General features: G+C 39.0%; 1 protein-coding gene and 1 pseudogene across 10 annotated transcripts in view; one reads left to right on the forward strand and one right to left on the reverse strand.

The window, feature by feature from the left end:
* Positions 1-14296, reverse strand: part of JAK1 (Janus kinase 1) — a 124453-nt gene that overhangs the window by 87701 nt on the left and 22456 nt on the right. For 4 of the 10 annotated variants that reach the window (XM_023536194.1, XM_011369574.2, XM_011369572.2 and 1 more), the window contains one exon: positions 4159-4200. The exons of the other annotated variants lie outside the window; for them this stretch is intronic. The gene's annotated coding sequence lies outside the window, so the exon portion shown is untranslated. The remainder of the gene's footprint in view (positions 1-4158; positions 4201-14296) is intronic. 10 annotated transcript variants of the gene reach the window in all.
* On the forward strand, positions 2300-2418 carry LOC111745315 (annotated as a pseudogene).

Genomic DNA, 14296 nt, shown 5'->3' on the forward strand with positions numbered 1-14296 from the left:
AACAGCATGTGGCCTTGAATCCTCTCCGCACATAGAAATTTAGACATTTGGTAATCCTGAGAAACAGAGCTTTCAGTCATCCTTTCAGTAACAAAAATTCCCTAAGCAGCCAAGACTGTTGTTAGGTTCCTTACTTTTTACAAAGAACAATAAATTTAAAAAAGAAAAAAAAAAAAACACTATTAAATGTTCTCCCTAGTTAGTCACTTGAGAACAGGTAGCCAGAGAGACCATCCCTGTTGAAAAACAAGATTTTTTCATTGACCTGACAGTTTCATTGGCAGCTACAACTAACCTGATGATATTTGGGGGCATGGAAATTCACTCTATCTTTACTTTTAATTACACAACAAGGGCTGAAATTCCATCAGTTTATTCAACCAATTTTATGAGAAGTCACAATGGATTTCCAAAGCCAGTCTAACATCAGTAGTATAAACACCATCCACCTAGGCTTCTCAGTTTACAAACACATTTTTTTAAAACAGGCTAGTAACAATATAAAAATCTCCCCTACTCTTCACCATTTCAAACATTTAGTATGATTTAGGTTTTTGGTTAACCGTGCTTGTCAAATGCTTTAAGCTGCTCAATTACTAAGGGGGCAAGAACTTTCTAACCATAATTCATTTAAATACAATCACAGGTTACATGCCAAAAACTTAAAACAAATCTCCATGTCTTGGGCCAAATAAGATCTGCCTTATAAACTGGGTAGAAAATGGTGAGTAAACAAGCTAATCATAATAACCATCTACAGAACAAAGACATGAAAAGGCCTTAAGGAGTGGTTAGGGCATCACTCAAACCTTAGTTTAAATCATGGCCCTGACACTTATGTGGCCGTGGGCACTTGAGTTTCTGAGATCAAATTTCTCCATCTGTAATAACAATTCCCTCTCATCTAACTGTTGCCAAGAACCAAGCACAGAGGAAATCACACATTAGGTACTAAAGAAAAGATATCTATTAACGACTATGAATATAAATTCAGAATACAAGCCAGTGTTACCGGTTGGGTAAAAACAGCATGAAAATCCAGGGTAGGAAACAATTAGAGCTTTGTTATATTCTATTCTCCTCTCTTCAAGGTCCACCCCAACACAAACCCTTCTACCACCTATCTCCATCAACTGCAGCCTACAACGACTGACACATAATTAGCACTTTATTAAATATTTTATTACATTTCCAGGATCACTACTTGGCTGGTCCTAACACCTACCCATTTAAGACCTTCAGGGGAAGAGTTCTCTGTTTCTTTAACTTCCAGTCTCAACACCCATTCATTATTCTAGCTGATTATAAACTACACTGAGACCACAAATGATTACGCAATGCCATTTAATTAGAATCGTGGAAGCTTGAAAATGCAAAAATCACTCTTGAACACTGACAGATAATTTAAACATTTTAAACAAACATCTAACACTCTCTAAAACTGCTGTGGTTCAGATCACATGGGGACACTCCCATTGGTTGGCTATGCTGACTGTGACAAGAATTAGAGTCCCTCAGGCTAAGATTCTCAGGCACAGGGTGTTGTGGACTAAACCACTGTAACCACTTTACATCCATTCAGACACACCCATTTTCTAGACCTTCAAAACCATTAGCTACAAACAACTCTTTCAAATGAGTTTGGAATTAAAACTATACATATCAAGACTTAAAATGTAGTTTTAACTCTCTCTGTAAACTTCTCTACACTTTGGTCTAATTGATATGAAACCAGTGCACTAGACCAATGATTCTAAACATTCTCCTCCCTTTTTTTTACATATATATTTTGTACTGCTCCCTTTACTACCATGAAATGAAAATCAAAAATATAAGCTTTACATGCATAATTTCAAAATAATCAAAATAATGTCCAAACTGTAAAGGAGAACTTAAAGAAATTTATAAGACTCTGTATTTCAACATGTAATTGCTCTGTCATGAGTACACTAGAAGACATAATGAAGACATAATAGAATAACCATGAGGGTAATAATTATAAATGCAGACAGATACTTGTGTATTCTTGGCAAGACAAATAGAAGCACATTTTTATGAATTGGTAACACAATTCATAAAAATGGTAAACAGCTTTTGGTAAAGTTCCAAACAAAATGAAGTAATATTTTACTATTTATATAGTATAGTATATCAACAATATATGGTATATATATTACATAGTAGTTGCATTCCTAGAAAATTTGGGGTATATCAAAATGATGCAAAAAGTACTATAGAATTTGGTTCTAGACTCATAAAATTATAAACAGGTTTTTTCCCCTAGAAGAATGTCTCAAGAGTCTATGGCCATGCCATCCTGAACACGCCGGATCTCGTCTGATCTCAGAAGCTAAGCAGGGTCAAGCCTGGTTAATACTTGGATGGGAGACCACCTAGGAATATCAGGTGCTATAGGTGTTAAAAAAAAAAAAAAAAAAGAATGTCTGGAGAGACATTTGAAAGTCATGTAAATTACTGGAAAGTTCTTTGCACAGGACTATTCCAGTGCTTATTATAGGACACAAAACCCCACAGAAAATCACTGAGTCAGCTGATAGATAGGTGCTGCACTAAGATCAGGAGGAGTCTTACTGTGTTTGTGTTTCATCTGTTGACCTTAGAACTATGGCTCCTACAAAGGTGCTCAATAAGTCTGAGGGATTGGGGGATAGTTCTAAAATTCCTCCTCCATTTATTCTTAGGTAGCAGAAAAACAGAGTCAATATTTTCAGTCAAGAGGAAGATGGCATCTACTGGAATGAACGTAAAACTGCTGAAATTTCACTAACAATCAGAAACACTTTAAAGGATGTTATTGTTTCTGTCCCACAATGACAGCCTAAGAGTAGGACAGCAAATACACATCATGGTATGATGTCCTACTGCACCTGGGAATGGCTTTAAAATCCATCTCAACATGGATCCTATGAATCCTGCCAACTGTTTAGGCTTTCTAATCTCAGAAATATGGGAGAATAAAATCAGTAGGCTCGAACGGACTTCTTGTGGGTATTTGGAGCCTTCCGCACCTATGCAATCTAGTAACTTCCACTACTATCATCTGAGTACCTACTATGTGCTTCCGGACATAGTGCTAAATGCTTATCTGACCCTTACGCAATAATGAGATGGTAAAAATCTCTACTTCATAGGAAGCAACACAAGGCCCAAACACAAGGCCCAAGGTCAAAAGCTGGTATCAGAGCTCAAATTCCAGCCCAAATAGTTCAGATCTACCTAGCTCCAAAGCCTGTTCTAGCTGTCTGTAACTACCTGTAAAACAACCTGTCTGGAGGAGTGGGGTAATAAAGTTTCCTACTAGAGTGGCGCTTCTCTGCATGGATCTAGGTGGTGGGTAGGCACCTCCAGGTGGTCAGCCAGACAGCATGTCACATAAAAGCCAAAATAAAAAAATGCCTCTCCCTGACTCAGCCAAAGGCCAATCTGAGGCTTGGGAGGAGTCCCAAATTAGATCTTTAAACCAAGCTTTAGACACCAGGATATCATTTTCCCTTATGCATAAAGACCCAAAGCTTCAGGATGGCATCAAGCCCTGCTGAATGCTAGTTCCAACCTATCATCACTCTGCTTATGCCTAGTTCCTGCTTCTCTCCTAGGAATGGCCAGTGCTGTTGCCCCTACAGCCTACTATTCAGCCTCTGAGCAAATACGAGATCTCTGCTCATCCAATGGCTTGTAGGAAATGCCTCTCCTACTCCTCTGCATATGTGAGTTCTGCCTATCTTTCAAGGTCTACAGTTCCTTACCTTGCCAAGCCTCTCCTCACTCTCCAGTTGGACGGCACTGACCCCACTTCAGAGCCTTCATAGAAGTTTTCTCAGGGCTCTTACTCCATTCCTCCTTACATCACATTAATTAGGATACTCCCTTCCTAGAGTTTTAGTTCCTTATTTATTTACTTCTATATACTCCCACACTATCACTACCACCACCACCACTAAATATAAGGTCCACTTAATGAATGTCTACTGATATACCAGTCACTCTATATACATTATCTTGTTGAATCCACATATTAGTTTTATTTTACTGATGAAGAAACTGAGGTCTGGAATGATCCAGCCTCCACTGGCACTATATCATAGGGGATACGAGCAGTCTGAAATCAGACTGTGTTTAAATTCCTGTTCTACCTACCATTTACCAGCTGTTTAGCCCTCTGTGCCTCAGTTTCTTCATCTGTAAAAAAAAAAAAAAGAAAAGGATAATAATTGATATTCGTAGGATTATCAACATTAAAAGAGTTAATATACAAGAAGGCACTCACTCAGCACAGTGCCTAGCACAAAATATGGACTATATATGTTTGCTACTGTTGTTATCTGCTGCCTCTAACTTTAACTCACATTATGCTCCATGTCCATACTCTAAGGTCTTCAAACATACAAAACTATTTCCCGCATTTGTCCACGCTGCCTTGATTGCTCTTTGCACACAGCTCCTGAGCACTCTTTGGGTCTGATTATGTGCTTGTTTCAGAGGGATGTTCCCTGACAACCCTATTCAACAAGATCCACCCCCATCCCCCAACTATTTGCACCCTACTACACCCTTATTTATTTTTCTTACAGCACTTACCACAATCTAAAATTCTATTACTGATTGGTGTATTTGTTTGGAGTCTTTCTCCCTCGCCAGAGATGAGGGAAAGAACCATGTCCATCTTTCTCAACTTTGTAGCTTCTTTATCCAGCCAGGAGCCTGGTTATATAATCAATGCTAAATATTTGTTGGTGCCCTGCCACTTCTACACAGTCAGTTCTCAAGAAGTATCTACTGAATTAATAAATAGAATCCTTAAGTTAATGCACGGATGGTCACTGTTGGTATGAGGACAGATGTCACCCTACAAAGTGCCATTTTCTGTATTTGGACAACTCTGAATTTTCAGTCAACCAAAACATCTATTAAACACCCCCACTGAGCAAATTTATATGTTCTCTTTACAATGCAAAACAGTAAAATCATTGTATTTAGCTGGAAGATAACAGGCAAGGTCAGGACTACAATGAATGGCTGGGCAGTTTGTACACTGCCAAGAGTGCCCAGCCGAGATGGAGTGATGGCTGAAATCCTGCCTGCCTTCTACGAGCCAGGCCATGCTCCCTGGTACAGAGCTGCCCCACCCAGACAAGGCACTGTTTTCTAAGTCTCATAAAGGCAACATATAGGTCAGCAGTAGCCCTGAGGAGGGTCAGTGTTATTTCTTAAGGCTGGGTCTCTATACCACATGATTTTAAGGGCATAAAAGACACTGAGTATTAAGAACACCCTCCTACTCTCCCAGTGCCCCTGAAACAGCCACTCGGGTGAAAGCATTCTATTCCATGAGATGCTTATGATAATACAAAAACAGGGAGGGGCAGACAGTCAGTTCACTCCCACCTTTTAACTCAGACTAATTTATCAGATTAGCAACTATTACTTGTTAGAGCAGAGAAGCCTGAAAGTTGAGGCCTGAGAAGATTGTTTTCATGCAGCAAAAGGTGGTGAGAAAGATTGAGAATAAGAAGTACTGCCAGGAAGGGCAGGCTCAGTCTGGGGACTACAAACTACATACACTTCACCCTCTTACCTGAAGCTAGCTCTCACGGTGCCCAGTGTGTGAGTGGGTACATAAGAGTGCACTCATGTGCCTACACATACACACACACAGTAGTAAGGGGAGGTAGCCACTTCAGTCTCCCAGCCTCCTGACCCCTCAGGAAGTCCTAATTGCTCAACAGAGAAAAACAGCATAGAAAAGCATCAAGAGACCCAATAACTTCCAGAGTGACCTTTGGAAAGTCACTTCCTCCTCTAGGCCTCAATTTCATCATTTATAAAGTGAGTGAGGCTATAATATGTAACATATTAAATAAATTATGTAATTTTCAGGCCATGTTCTATGTATCCAAAAAGTTCTAAATGCTATAAAATTCTGAGGAAGACTTCATTCAAATTCCACTTTTAAGATATATTTTGACAATTTTTGAAATTATAATAAACTCCCATAAATTCAATTTTATAGCAAATTTTAACCCACTGAAGATCACCAATGTGCTCAGGTTTTCTTTCTGCAGACCTCAGAATAAAGCTTCTCTCATTAAATCTAAACTTATACTTGAACATCTTGTAAACATGTCATTGATTCTGAAAGAAGCTAGAACTCTTATTTTTTAAATTCAAGCTCCCTTAAAATTGCTCCAGTAAGTATACGACTAAAGCACACTTGCAGCATGCTCAATTAATTGCCAGGCAAATCTCAGGCATATCTGCTGGGCTCATACTCTCATCACAGGGGAATAGTCAGTTATGCAATAACAATTAATTCACAACAGGTTGCATTAAAATAAAAAGAGTGAACACACATTACCATCTCTCTTGCACTTATACATAATTATATGTATTATGTAATTAATATAGTAATAATGATAGCTACATTTTGGAGCACTTACTATATACTGGATCCTCTGGTAAGGTTCTTTAATCTCAATGCTCACACTCTATGCAGTAGATATTATTGCACTTTATAAATAGCAAAGCAGATTCATAAAATAAATAATTTAGCCAAAGGTCACCTATCTAGTAAGTGTCAGCGTCAGGCCCAAACCTGACTCACTCACTCCTTCTTGTATCCAGCATTTACTAAGTATCCACTATGTGCCAAGCATGGTGCTACATGCCAGCTTTGTTGCTAGGAATTTCGTTTAACTTTTTCTTTTTTTGCCTTTTTTATTCTTTTTCTTTATTGTGGTAAAACGAACAACAAAACTACTCTTCATAATTTTTCAGTGTAATTTACAGTATTAACTATATGCATATTGTTATTTTCATCTTGCATGACAAACTCTATAACCATTAAACAATTCTGTTTCCCCCCAATTTTTAAAAAGTTTTTTATTTTGAATGAATTTTAGATTTACAGACCTGCCAAGACATTACAGAGGGTTCTCATACACCTTTGTTCAGCTTCTCCTAATACTAATGCTATGGCATTTTTCTAATTGGCAAAATGGAATAATCATTGATCCCATCATCAAATAACCCCAAGGGCCTGACTCTGTGCCAGGCAGTAAGTAGCTCCAGCTAGTGTCTCTGCCTGTTGACTTCACATCTCTGTTTCCTACTGACTTTTGTCTCTGCATTGTGCTCTCCTCTACACCACCCCAAGGGTGGGGAATTAAGCAAGGGAAGGGAATTAAGAAAACTACCACAAGCCAAAGATTCTTCTTCTCAGTAAGAATTCTCAAGCCACTGCTGATGGATCCTAAAGCTACAGAAAGAGTTGGGTTTTTTTAAATGAGTACAGAACCTCAGGGAAATCTCAAATAATAAAGAATGATAAAAAGGAAAAAAGTAAACACTACATCAGTGTAGGATATATGAATTAGGTAACATGCCGAGCCTTTTACCTATACTAACTTATTTAATTCTGAACCACCCTATAAAGGAGGTAGTACTATTATCCCCATTTTTATAGATGAGTAAGCCCAGGTGCAAAGAAGTTCAGTTTAACTGAAAGTTCCAGAGCTAGTAAAACACTTCCCTTGCCTGGTAAGAAAGGGACTATGTTCTCCCACCTCTCTGCTTTGAACTTCTAAATTCCTAGATTCCTGGTCTCGGAAAGCTACTTTTAATAACCATGGCCACCATCCAGACATTATATATGACCAATCTCCAGTTCAGCAAAACTATTTACAAGTGCGGCATTTTTCAGCCCCTGAGTAATCTCTGCATAAGAGTGATGTACCCCTCTCTTGTACTTGTTTCCAGGAGAAGTGAATAAACTTCTGAGGGACTTGCACAACACTGCTTAAAAGCAGGATTCCAAAAGGCCTTTCACATGTCTTCGCAATGTCCCAGGACATTACTCACCTCCCACCTGCATCCTCCCCTCATTATCCATGCAGGCAACATGCTGACTGGCGCTCGCCCTTCAACAGAAATTCAAAGGACAGACTGGATGCCCTTCCTTCTCATGCTGCTCTATCACACTGACTTTCTCCACAAAACTATGCAGCTAGAATTCACCTCAAAGGATCCTTGTATCTTTGACAACATGGCAGGATGGAGAGTATAAAAAGAGAATGATATATTTTTGGCACCACAAAAACAATCTATTTGCTTCATCAAGCATGCCAGTCTAAAGAAAGCTTTTGCTTTCAAAGAATCTTTGGTTTGCCGTTAGACTCACTCTGTTTTACACCGAAGTGACTAACTTTGAATCATTCTAACCTGCCTTGGTCTTTAGGATTTTCAGACAATTCAGAGTGTACAATTACGGTATAAGTACGGACACTCTCAGGTAATATAAACACACTAACAAAGCACACAGCCAAGGGCCTTACTCAGATCCACCTCTGGAGCTGGGGAGGGAGAAGAAAGTGACCCAGACACTATTAGGACTCCTGAGCAGGAGGAAAGATAAATGCTGACCAAAACCCAGGCAGGGCAGAGGTATCTTAGGAAGCCAGAAAACACATGGAAAAATGGGAAAGGACCAAAAGCAGTCTCTTTTTCTGGTCACCACCTGAGAGCAGTGAGGAAGGGTTTCAGTGGAATCCCAAAACCATCACCCAAACATCCTCCAGTCTGGTCCTGAGAAACTTAATAAATGACGCAAAGACACAATATATGAGGCTGTTCTTAAAAAGGGGAGAGTGAAGGGTTGGGGGCAGCCATAACCAGGAGAACCAGGCAGTAAAGAGCTGAGCTGTTTTCTCACCAGCAGTAGCTGGCATCACTACAAACAAAAGTTGCAGTGACTCATTATGATGAATTTATAGAATAAGTTAAACAATAGAGGAAGGGCTTGGCATTCATTACAAAATGAGATGGGTAGGGACCTCAAGTCTTGAACCCCCGTGAGTGAACCATTGACCCTGACTGTTCCCATGGCTCTGTCCTGAGACTTTCCCATCTATTGGACCTGAAGAATTCTGTTTCGAATTCTCTAGAAGCCCAGCTCAAGTGCCTCATCTTCCCTGTAGTCTTCCTGACTTCCCCAAACAAATGTAATCATTCTCTTCTCCATGCCTCCACAGTACTTTGTTAAACCTGTACACTACAACCTTAGGTTGCATAGTGTTGTAAATATCACCCACCAGGCTACACTGGGAGCTAAGACTGTGTTTTATTCATTCTTATTTCTCACAGTCAGTGATTCGAAGATAGCAGGTACTCAATGGATGAATGAACGTCCACCAGTAGGACCATCCAGAGTTCCCAAGGCCATAGCAGTCTGCAGGAAGATTCGTGATCAACTTAAGAAACCAGCTTATTTGAAGACCAATCCAATCCTAGCCATGGGGACATGCATCACTCACCTCCTTGCTCCCCCTAAAACAGGATTGAGGGAGCTTCTCCCTTGATTGCCCTCTAGAAATGGGAATGGAAATGTAGATTCAGCTGACATCTTTGGGCATGACACCACCAAACGAATTAAAACTTGTTTTCAATCTCACATCCACTGTGACCAAACAAAAGCACCAGACTTTGGAGGGTGTTGAAAAATATTTACAAATCAACTTCTGACTTTTCCTTCCTCTACCTATCGGAAGATGAAACCAGGAAGACTGTTTATAATTCATTTTAAAACAAGTCTCCAACAACCTGTCCTTTGCTCCAGCTCAGTCTGAACAGGAAGTCATCTGGGTTCTCTGGCAGTCACTGTCTGTTTTTCCAGCCTTTCCTGCTGTGACAGAATACCTGAGATGCTGATGACAGAATCGCCTGCAACCACCATAGCTCATCTCTGATGCTGAGAAGAGGGAAAGTCCCTGGAAAGCCACTCTTTGAGCCTTTACTATTTTGTCCAATGAATGTCAGAGCCATAGCTAATGTACAAATAAATCAGGAAAGGCATGAGTGTAACTTGACAGAATCCAGGAGGACCATCCTAGAACAGAGCTGTGTGTATCTCAATACCTAGGACAGCTGCCCCCAGAAATAGATGGCCCAAGGAAACTCCCCACTCTGCTTCCCGTGGGGCCTAGTCTCCTAGGCCCCAGACTTACTCCACCAATATCAATATGGTAGTCGGCAGGCAAGAGGACAATGAGCAATTTCTAAATAAAACTCCTTCGTGGGCTGAGTCACTTCCTTTCCTTACATGCTCAAGATCCAAGAGGTTAAGCAACTTAGAGGAAAGGCAGGGGTTTACTAGAGAACTACAGGATTTCAAGGTTGGAATGGATTCTACCAAATGAACATTCACCCTCCTCTTCTGAAGCAATAACCATCGTTAATAGGGCCAAAAAGTTTCTGCCCTGACCCTCTAAAACCTGTAAGAGTATCCTTGTTAAGTCTCTCAGACTCCTGTTCTGTAGAAAAATTTATTTTTACAAAAAAAACAGAAGTTTTTTCCCATAAAGTCAAAGAGGCACCTATGTCACTTGCCCGTCAGCTTCCCAGACACCCAGGACTTGCACAAGTAAGACTGGAGAGGTGCGGCCAAATGGAAGTGCTGAGAAGCAGCACAACTTCGTGACTAGGTTGCCTGGGTGTGAACCCAGCTTCCCCATTCAATAACTGTGATTTTAAAAGAAAAAAATTCTAGAAACTACCTCATGATTGTTGAGAGGATTAGGTTGATTAATCTACTTAAAACAGTAAGTACTATATTTCCTCAATAAATGAAGAGGTAGAGCCAATGTTCCCTTAAAAATATACTATTCCACATTCATAAGAATTTTTAATATGACAGCAAAAAACATTAGGTTGAACCATATGAAACATTTTGTACCTACAAAAATGGCAATTTCATATGATTATAACAAATAGGAATAAGAACACAGCAGTGCAATTCATCCTAAGCGCCTAAAGAATCTCAGGCCTTTTATTAGAAAATCCTTCAAATGACTGTTTAAAAAAAAAGGATCAAACATCTGCATGGGGCTGACCCTCCCACTCCGTTTGGTCTGCGGAACCTTGTGAAGGTTGAGCAATCTTAGTTATCTGGGGAGCTGACTGACCGCCAAGCTGGCTCCCAGCCACTAGCACTGCTACTTTGACAACTGTAGCTTCAGGGCTACTAGGACCATCTGCAAAACCCCAAGCACCTACAGGAAGCTCAAAGGCTCAGGAGGCCCAAGCTGTAGCAACCAGAGAACCCCATCGCATTCTTCTCCTAATGGTGCTTCTGGCTTCCAGGGACACTAGTTCATGTTTACGACACAGTCACAGACCTAGTCCAGACCAGCACTATCTGATTTCAATCATTATTCCACCAGTTGTATCTGGAGTCATTCAAAAGAGGTTTCAGAGACCCAACAATGAGTATCTTTTATCTTAGAAAGCTTTTCCATAAGTCTAAAACCTTTTAAAATTCGAGAGAAAAGCATTTCACTTGTGTTAAAGTTCAATTAAACAACACAGGCCCTCTCCATACTATCTTTAAAACTTCCTGCCAACCTAAAATTATTTCAAAATAAAAAAAAAAAATTGAGTTCAATTGTATACAAAGGCACAAGAAATGGCTCTTTAGTAAAAAGCAACTTAAATCAAAATTTTTAGAGGCACTGTGTGATTTTATGTCTTTTTTTTTCCCCCAATTAATAACAAAAAAGGTATTTTCATCTATTGGCCCGGTAATAATAGAACAGCAGCAGAATTGTTCTCTGGCCTATAAACTAAGCTAGTCAGAAAAAAATATATATCCAGAAGCACTTGTACTTGTCTGAACCCCTGATTCTATGGTATCACATGTACTAAGTAAAGGCCTAGACCTAGATCCTCGATCAGCCTTATATGAAGGCACACAGATGGTCTGACTAGTTGGGGCTTAATGGCCATATTTCAGCTAGATTTTATTGCTTCACTTCCCTCAGCACCAGAACTATTCATCATCTCTACTTCCTTTAACACCAGAACCATTTATAAAACCCAAAACCATATTAGTTCTAAATGAAACTAGTAAGAAACTCTTATCAACACCAAACCATATACTTTTTATTTTCCTCAGCTAAAATTAAGAGTTCACTGCAAATGAAATGGAAAAATGAATGCTTCCTCACAAAGTCCCTTTTCTTAATATTTTATGTCTACACAAGGATGTGATGGGGCAGAGGTAGATGGCAGCACCATACTATCTCAGGACATGCTTCCTAGTGCCCTGGAACAGAACCAGGACATTTGTTCTCCCCGGGCTTTCTTATTTGATGTTATAATTAACTTAACATGTAATAATTTTAAAAATTAATTTAATTAAACTGAAGATTCATCTAGTATTCTTTTCATAGGGACTCCACTGGCTCATATGTGTATAGAGTATTATTTGAAAAACGAACATATTTTGCCCTAAATATATCCTTGCCCCATGGCACACTGTTTTAGCTGCCACCAACCCTCTTTTCTAGAGGCAGCTGGATGCCAGATGATTCTGTGAGCAGTAGGTCTTTGCATGAATATATACAGATGAGCGCAACAACACTCTAAGAGTGACCATGCAGTTGGGAATAGCAGGTGGCAGCTTACTGTTCATTAAACAAGAGAAGTAAAAACATTTACCCCATCTCAACTCTAATACATCCACCCCAGTTCACAAGAGCTTCACAGTTTGCAGAAGTATGGAATCACTAGTTTGTTGCTAACACAAAGCATGAGCTTTGAAGTCAGGCAAGAGTTACTCGTCTATAAAATGAATAAAATACTTAATTTCTCCAAATTTTGGATTTCCTCATCTTTCATGGGGATGTTACCATCCAAAGCACAAGGGTTAGGCACACCACAGATGTGTAATGAGGTCAAGGTCATGGATATAATCTCATACAAGGCTTAAAACAACTCACGGAAAATCACATGGTTTCAATCTTCACTCAAACTCAGATGTATTATACCACTAGTGTGGCACACAGTCAAAAAAAGAAGAGGAAATAAGAGAAAAACAACTCATACTACATGTCTCCCTACTGGGTTACTCAATACTATTCCTGTCTAAATAAAGTCCAATATGCAAACATACACTTATATTTTAATGGTACTAAGCATCATCGTTTTTGAACACATAAAACATGAATTCATCAAAAAAAGTGCTACAGGAATCTCTCACAAATATTCATGAACATTACATATTAGCAGGCCTTTTTACTTAGAGCTGTGTATGCAGTAAGACTGACTAGATGCCAACGAGTCTACAAATGCTATGGGAAGAGGCCCTATACACACTTATCATTTCTAGAAATCACTTCAATGGAATATTACTCAGCCATTACAAAAAAATGAAATCCTACCATTTGCAATGACATAGATGGACCTAGAGGTTATTATACTGAATGAAGTCAGAGAAAGATAAATACCATATGATTTCACTTATATGTGGAATCTAAGGAACAAGAAGAACAAACTAATCAAAAACAGACTAACAAATATAGAGGACAATTTGGTGATGGCCAGAGGGGAGAGGGGTTGGGAGGCTGGGAGAATGGGGTGAAGGGTTAAAGAAGTACAAATTAGTAGTTGATAGATGGTCAAGGGGATGCAGAACACAGCATAGAGAATGCAGTCAGCATTAATGTAATAGCTAGATGTCGAACCAGAGGGGAGATAGAGAAATTAGGAGGATCGTATTATAAACTATATAAATGTCTAACCAATTACTGTAGACTTGAAACTAATAAAATAAAATTTTTTAAAAAGTCACTACAAGAAGTGAAAAGAGACAAGTTGATAGAAAAACTATAGAAAGCACAAGAATTCTAGTCCAAAGCTATCTAGTATGAAACAAAGACACTGCATGTGTGTTGTGTATATACAACTCATCAGGACATTCCTATCATAATAATCATAAGAGCTACCATTTATGGAAGATCTATTTTATACCAAGTTTTTCACGCTCAATTTCTTAAAAAATGAGGAAAGGAGTTTGTTGTTCCAGGGCAACAGAGTCAATAAGTGGCAAAACAAATTTAAACCTGGGACTTTCTACTCCAAACCATGTTATGCCCCTACGGCACCGTGCTTAGCATAAAAATGTATGCTCATAATAGAACCTGATTAACAAAGAAAAATAAATTGTACTTAGTGTATAGACACAGTAAATATATTTCAAACTTTTTCATCAAAGTTTTTAAAATATGGTGATTATAAAAATAAGCTCTCACTCATCTAGAAAACTTGGTTATCCCAAAATGATTTATCTCTAAGGGTTCAAAAGAGTCACTTTACTGTAACTTGCATCCACATCTGGGGAAAAAAAATTCATTACTGAATTCTGGAAACATTTTAAAATATAGAATGCAACATTACTGGAAGTCTTTCATTTGGGGCTTTCATTGAGGCTTATCAGCTTATTACT

The sequence above is a fragment of the Pteropus vampyrus genome, unplaced genomic scaffold, assembly GCF_000151845.1.
Source record: "Pteropus vampyrus isolate Shadow unplaced genomic scaffold, Pvam_2.0 Scaffold151, whole genome shotgun sequence".
In the NCBI taxonomy this organism is placed as follows: Eukaryota; Metazoa; Chordata; class Mammalia; order Chiroptera; family Pteropodidae; genus Pteropus; species Pteropus vampyrus.